The following is an 8125-nucleotide window of genomic DNA, read 5'->3' as shown; positions in this document are numbered from 1 at the left end:
TTTTTTTGCATTGTCCAATTACCAGGCCCTACACTCCTGGCACCAATATAGTATGAGTGTGTGTGTAACGAAGAAAATCACTTTTATTTCAGGGATTGAGGACATTATTCATTTATTTCCTTGTTTACTTAAAAGATTCTGCAGGAATGAGATTCTGGAGATCACATTGTGTAAGTAGTAAGTTCACATTTTGTTTTTACTGGATACATTTCTGGGAAGAATTTTCATTTCTCATACTTGGCTGAATTTTTTACACATGTTACTAGGAGACCAAAGTCCTCTTGTGATGTCATTGCTACTCAGATTAGGAACCACTGTGATGATATAGATTACTTTACCTGCCTAGGCCTTCTGAAGCAGCTTTGGAAGCTGCAGTCTTGAAAACCATGCGGCCTGGAAGAGTAGCTAAAGAAATATTTACAGCCGGGCGCGGTGGCTCACGCCTGTAATCCCAGCACTTTGGGAGGCCGAAACGGGCGGATCACGAGGTCAGGAGATCGAGACCATCCTGGCTAACACAGTGAAACCCCATCTCTACTAAAAAAGTACAAAAAATTAGCCGGGCGAGGTGGCGGGCGCCTGTAGTCCCAGCTACTCGGGAGGCTGAGGCAGGAGAATGGTGTAAACCCGGGAGGCGGAGCTTGCAGTGAGCTGAGATCCCGCCACTGCACTCCAGCCTGGGTGACAGAGCGAGACTCCGTCTCAAAAAAAAAAAAAAAAAAAAAAAAAAAAGAAATATTTACTTGAGATGGCACGTGTTTCCTCAGAAACTCCCAAAGATGAATTAACTGGTTCAGAAGCCTCCCCTAGGTCTCCATTGTGTGAAAACACATTCCCTGGCGACTCAGACTTAAGGTCAATGATTGAAGAAAATGCTTGTCAGGTTTTGTCACAAGGATCCTTGATAAAAAGGCCACGTTGCACAGTTTGTGTCTCTGAGCCAGATAAAGATAATGATTTTCTTTCCCTGACGTTTCCCAAAAAACTTTGGAAAATAATTGAAAGTGACCAATTCAAGTCTATTTCATAAGATGAGAATGGAACTTGCATGTGATTAATGAAGAACTCTTCAAGAAAGAAATTTTGGAAAGAAGAGCTCCTTACAGAATATTGGAAACTGACAGTATGAAAAGTTTAGTTCAACAGCTCAACCTCTATGTATTTAGTAAAATTCGACAGAATTTTCAAACTTCTGCTTCTTTGGCCAACTTTCTGGCAGAAGAAAAACAAGTCTCTGTTTCAAGCAAGGTATTCAAAATATTTTCAGTTACCACTTTATGTAGAGTATATATATGATTTTATTTTATACATCAGTAAACACACTAATATATGCAGTAAGACCCGATTTCAAAAATTATGTGAAATATTAAGGTTAAAATTATTTAATTTTTTGAAATCATTGAGGGCAGCTTAAGCATTAAACTTTCAGCGTGTGAAAAAACTTTGCCAACAACTTTGAATCTTATCAGTGAACTACAAATAAAGATACCAAAGCCACTAGTGAAATGTCACTGTCAATCTATAACATGTTTTCACTTGAGGGCTTTACTAATTGAATGCTTTTTTCCCAAAAAGTGCATTCTTAAAAATAGTCAACAATGTGCATTTATTAGTTGATAACATTAACTTTGTGTGGTACAACAGAAATCTGAGACTTTACACGTCAGATTTGTGATAGTCGCTTGCCTCTTGGTTAAAATGGCACTAAATCAACTTCTTTGGTTTTAGTTACAGTTCTCATAATCCAAATTTCAAACGTGACTGTCCCCAACTTTCAGTAAGAATGAAAAGTTGGGATTAAAAATCCTTCTCCTGTGTCTACTTTATTTGCTGAAGATTTCAACAAGAAGCACTTCAGAGCAGGGGGTAACATGGGTAATTGTAATTCTGGCTTAGCTGCTAAACCTAGTGAAGAAAGTTTATTTCCACCCTCTACAAATTTAAATATGCCTCTAACAAGGAAATATTGTGTCAGCTAGAGAACTGCTAGTTCAACTGACCCAATCAGAAGCGGTTTTCCTCCTCCATCTTCAACTTCAGTTGGACCGTCAGACCAAATTGCCACAGATCAACATTTAAATCAATTGACCAGCATTCATATGCACTCTCATAGCACCTACATGCAAACAAATGGACATATGTGAATTTTGTTATCACCACCACTTCTCAATACCATATCACACCTCCCTTACAGAATAGTTTTTGGGGGCTGACCGTGGAACCATCTATTTTTCCAACCAGATATTTTGAGGTATTAGTCAGTGAGGCTCCTTATCCTAACCTGCTACCAGCAGGCAACCAGTGGTTCCAAATGCCTATGACATTTGATACATCGGCTGCCTGTCTTTCCAGGCCATCTCATCAGTCATCTTCACTGGACAAACATCACCCTAATTACAACTGATCTTCCACCAAAGAGGTAACAGATTAGGCAGGACAACAGGGACTGAAATTTGCATTGATAAAAAATTTTTAAATTCCTGTAATTCTATTAAACAATAAAATTACATGTTTACATTTATGGTTGCTTTTCCCTTATTTCTAAAAACTAGGTGAAGAGGAAAATGGTGCTTTATTTCAGTGGTGGGCTATTGTACAATTTTTAAAACCTATATGGCCTTTTTGATCATTTGACAGGAAATTTGACATGTCTCTTTGTAAGTTTATTTAGTTCTCTAAAGACGAAAAAAAAATAAAGTGCTTTAGTCCATTCGCTGCTGCAACAACAGAATACCATTGACTGGGTAATTTGTAAAAAGACTCATTATACTTATGTTTCTGGAGGCTGGGGAAGTCCAAGGGGCTGCATCTGGTGAGGCCTTCTTTCTATGTTACAACATGGCAGGAGCGCATCATATGGTAAAAGACGTGAAAAACAGAAAATAAGGGCCAAACTCATCCTTTGATCCAAAGTCCACTCGCACAATAACTTATTCTCAACATAATGCCATCAATCCAGTCATGATAGGTTGCACCCTCACAGCTAGTCATTTCTTAAAGGTCCCATCTCCCAACACTATTACAATGGCCACAGAATTTCAGTGTGATATGTGGAGGGGGCATTCAAAATCATGGCATTGAGCAAAGGCAAAAAAAGGAAGTGGAGTTAGGAAAAGGTAATAAGCAACTTCTCAAAATCTGGCCTAAATCAAATGAGGGTCTAAATTAGGATGGCACAAAGGAGGGAACAGATGCACACACACACCTACACACACATGCACATACAAAAACTCCAGAGAAAGGTTAATACATATTATTTACTTCAGTATTTTCTGTTACATTACCCTAGTTATTTTAAACTTGGATTTTAGATGGCAAAGATCATCTTCATTACAGTTCGTACCTAGCCAGCTCAGTAAATGTATCACCATTATTTGTGTCATCACTTGAGTAACAAACTTCACATGATATTATACTCATGGACTGCATCACTGTCAGGACATGCTGGAATTTCACAGCTGGCATCAGCAATGGCCATTTTTGACGTTCTGTCAAAGCATTCCAGCAGGTTTATGCCTTTAATTACCTCCCGCAAGAGGCCACGTTTCACATTTTCCAATGCACATTTTATTTTTATTTATTTATTTTTTGAGATAGTCTCACGGTGTCATCAGGCCAGAGTGCACTGGAGTGATCTCAGTTCACTGCATCCTCCACCTCTGGGTTCAAGTGATTCTCATGCCTCAGCCTCCCAAGTAGCTAGGGTTACAGAGGTGCAGCACTATGCTGGGCTAATTTTTGTATTTTTATTAGAGATGGGGTTTTGCCATGTTGGCCAGGCTCTCCTGACCTTAGGTGATCCACTCGCCTTTGCCTCCCAAAGTGCTGGGATAACAGCCATGAATCACCACACCTAGCCTCTAATGCACACTTTCATCACACTGGTTTCATGCTCCACCCAAATACTCAATTTCTTGGGTTGGCATTTAATACCTTCTAGATTCTAAGCCCAGGTCCTCAGGATGGCTGAATAAATCACTTCAACATCTGACATTCAGCTTCATGTCTTTCTGTTTTTCTGGAGCAAGATTCAAACAAACCACTTTCAGCCACGCCCTTTCCCATATTGTACCTTTTGCCCCATTTCTTTCCTGGACATAAAAGGCCCTCTCTCGCTTTGCCTACTTAAGACTCCTAGAGCACAGATATCACTCCTTCCAGGAGATGTTTCTTATCTTATCATTATCATTAATTTTCATTAATTTTCTTATCTGTCTTGGACACCCAGCAGAGACCTAACAGTGTCTGATATATGTATGTATGTTTATATATGTGTGTGTGTGTAAATCAGTTAATATTGACTATGGACTGAAACCCATTAAAATCTACTTTCATTGTCAAAAACAAACATTCATGGTGTTCAGGCATTAATTTTCCTCGTTGCTCTTCTCCACAACCTTTAAGGGGTAGGCCAAAGCAGTTTTCACTAGAGTTGGAACAATTTTGACTTACTGAAACTACTGTCACTGGTTATCAATTCCACTATCATGCTTTCTTTTTAGCTTCCAGTTATCTGACCACTATGCAAATCTGCATACTTTCAGCAATACCACCATAAAGGCTTCTTTCCTTTTATCTCACTGAAATGTGCTGATTTCCCCCTGCCTCTTCTAAAATTTCTTTTCTATCTTCTGCTTTAACTGCCAGGTCCTTGCCTGAAAGAACTAGCTGCATACTTACCATGTCTTCCTTTATTTGCGGCAGGGATTCCCAGTTGTTGTGCTGAAATGGATTACACTGGGGATCCCAGCTATGCAACAGTTCAGAAGCAGAATTAACAGTAGATTTTGTATACTATAAATCCGCTGGTGTCACAAGCTAAAACCTGACAAGATTCATCACTCAGTTTTCTGGGAAAGCTGAAGTTGAGATGGTGTATGGATTTGTACAGTCAGATTTCTCAGGCTGGAAACTTACTGCTGCCATTTGACCATGTACATATATTTTCAAATTGTGCCTAAGTAGGAAAAGTTTGGAATGAATAATCCATGATCTATACAGGGAATCCTGATTCCTTATGCTGGCATACTATGACACAAAACAATGGCCATTTCACCTATGTCCACATGCCATTAAAATATAATACCACTTTTTAGTTTTCTTTTTTGTTTTTGTTTTTTTTTGAGATGTGTAGCAGGACACGCAGCAGACAAAACTCCTCAGACATCAAGTTAAAGAAGGAAGGGATTTATTTGGACAGGGACATCGGCAAGACTTCTGTCTCAAGAGCTGAGCTCCCCTAGTGGGCAATTCCTGTCCCTTTTAATGGCTCACAACTCTTAAGAGGGTGCGTGTGAGAGGGTCGTGATTGACTGAGCAAGCAGGGAGTACCTGAATGGGGGCTGCATGCACCAGTAATTAGATCAGAACAAAACAAGATAGGGATTTTCACAGTGCATTTCTATATGATGTCTATAATCTATAGATAACATAACCCATTAGGTCAGGGGTCGATCTTTAACTACCAGGCCCAGGGTGTGGCGCTGGACTGTCTGCTTGTGGATTTCATTTCTGCCTTTTAGTTTTTACTTCTTCTTTCTTTGGAGGCAGAAATTGGGCATAAGATGATATAAAGGGTGGTCTCCTCCCTTATTCCCCCCTTTTGAGGCTCTCACTCATTAGTGGGAGTTCTCACTTTCATCCTCACTACCCATGTCTTCTTGTATGAGAGATCAATAGTGATTCATATAGTACACTTGTGCTAAGCATTTTGGTGAACTAAGGTAGCGATGAAGCTTTTAATTGTTTGAAGAAGTACAGGTAGCAAACAAGGGAGTAGTAGGCAGGTTACTATTACTATTATAACTCTTTTTATAAGAGTTTTAAATTCTCCTAACGCTAGGAACCATTTTCTAAACATGGCCCCAGGATCAAATCCATGCCACACTTGCACGGGCACATGTGCCAGTTTTGTCATATCTCTGTCTTCAACTACTTGCCCTTGATTATCTATGTGTAGGCAGCTATTAGTAAGGTTAAATTTCCTACAGACCTCTTCTTCAGCCGCTAGCAAGTAGTTGAGACCTAATCTATTTTGATAGAATTTCTCATCTGACTTTCTTCCTGGGCCAGAATAGTCAAGGCTCTGCTGGTTTTATTAGTGATTTTTTTTTTTTTTTTTTTAAGACGGAGTCTTGCTCTGTGCCCCAGGCTGCAGTGCAGTGGCGCAATCTCGGCTCACTGCAAGCTCCGCCCCCCAGGTTCACGTCATTCTCCTGCCTCAGCCTCCTGAGTAGCTGGGACTACAGGCACCCGCCACCATGCCCCGTTAGTGTTTTGTATTTTTTAGTAGAGACGGCGTTTCACGGTGTTAGCCAGGATGGTCTCGATCTCCTGACCTCGTGATCCGCCCGCCTCGGCCTCCCAAAGTGCTGGGATTACAGGCTTGGGCCACTGCGCCTGGCCCATTAGTGATTATTTCTAAGACAGCTTGTAACCGTGTGATTCGGTTGATCATGTAAATGGCGGTCCAGTATCCCCACGAGCCATCTTGTGCCTAAGCAGCAGGCCTATAATTTGTATGATTCTCTCAGGGGGCTATTTATCATTTTTTCAATTTCTTATAGCTATACTTCTCTTTTTGCGGGAAGCATAGACAGGGAAGCCCAGGAGTTCGCCTGCTTTTATGGGCAGTGGGAAGAAAGATGGTTTAACAGTGCCAATAACACAATGACCTGCCCACTGGTCAGGTAATTTGGCATAAGCTCTATGCCCACATATCCAGTATAATCCAGTGAGGGCTGTCCAGTCCCGGTGGAAGTCCAGGTGGGTCCACATTTGGAGTGGGACAACCTTGGGAATTTACTAAATGGATTCCTCTCTGTGTGATTTGAACTCCACCAAGTGACTGTTTTTGTGGTACCATTATACAGTTTCTGTCTCAGACAACTAAGTCATCCTACGGGGTGAATTATTTTCCTTCGCTAGCTATGCAATATTGTCCAATAATTGAGGCTTTTAGGACCCAGAAATTATCAGGGTGATTCTTCTGAGCCAGGAATTCATCAGGAACTGGATCCATAGGTACTAATTCTTGGCCTTCCCATGGCCGTTGATCTCCCATTACAATTCCTCCACATACATAACAGGAAGTGACATTGAGAGACTAGGCTACATGCTCGATTAATTGCAAAAACAAATTTCTTGATTTTCCTGGAATTTCTGGTACTGGCACTTTTAGTTTATCATAGAAGGTTTGAAATACTGGCTCAGGAGAGCATTTATAAACTTTTTCTCAAACCACGACATTTACTTGAAGATCAAGTCTCGCTCCATCAATTTTTAGGGTCACACGTTCCCCTTTTTTTCCAGTGAGGATCAAGGGGATTGGTTATTACTAACTCTAAGGGGCTACACTGTCCCTTAGTACAAGAATGGCCATTTTTTTCCTTTCTGAAGGTGGACTGGATCCTTTCCTTTTTTTTTTTTTTTTAATCCAAGTGGCCTAAATCACACAAGATCAGTATTTACATTTATTTCCACACAGTCTTAATTTATGACAGATGTACTTATTTTCTGCCATATAGCCTCTTTTCTAATTAAGAGAACTACACCTTATTCCTAACTTATTACTATTAATGACAGCACACGCATCAAATTTTAAGGTGACTTGTTTGGGAACCCCTTTTTCTTCTGTTTTGGCTAACACTTTACTCGTATCGTTTATGAGCCCCCACCAGTCCTCAGTCCTTAATCTTATTTTAAAAACTGTGGTCATGGGAGGCTCAGATGGGTCATAACACACATCGGGTTGGTCATTTCCTGGGCTACATACCTTTTATAGAATAACATTATACAAAAAGTTCTTTTTAGAATTCCAGTACATTTATAATAACCATAAAATAATAGGACCGTAGCAACCTTTCGTCCTACCTCAGTGACTTGACGTATACACTGGGAACAGCCCACAGTCTGAGGAAGGTCAGTTGAAGTCCTTACTGCACAAGTCCAAATTTTAAGAAAAATGAGTCCCATGATGAGTTTCCTCATGCTTCGGCTGTGCATGCTCCAGTCAGCTTCCGGATGTGACTGGAGCAGGGCTTGTCATCTTCTTCAGAGTCACTTTGCAAGGACTGGTGAAGCTGCTCCCATCCACATACTACTCACAACCTACTGATGTTTAAGG

The 8125-nt window shown here is 40.5% G+C and overlaps 1 pseudogene; it reads left to right on the top strand.

Annotated features, from left to right (window-relative positions):
• Positions 1-748: 748 nt before the first annotated feature.
• LOC139360920 (heat shock transcription factor, Y-linked-like) lies at positions 749-2404 on the top strand (annotated as a pseudogene).
• The last annotated feature ends 5721 nt before the right edge of the window (positions 2405-8125 follow it).

The sequence above is a fragment of the Macaca nemestrina genome, chromosome Y, assembly GCF_043159975.1.
Source record: "Macaca nemestrina isolate mMacNem1 chromosome Y, mMacNem.hap1, whole genome shotgun sequence".
Taxonomy (NCBI): Eukaryota; Metazoa; Chordata; class Mammalia; order Primates; family Cercopithecidae; genus Macaca; species Macaca nemestrina.
Note: the sequence above shows the minus strand (reverse complement) of the source record. Positions and strands in the feature narration are given on the sequence as shown.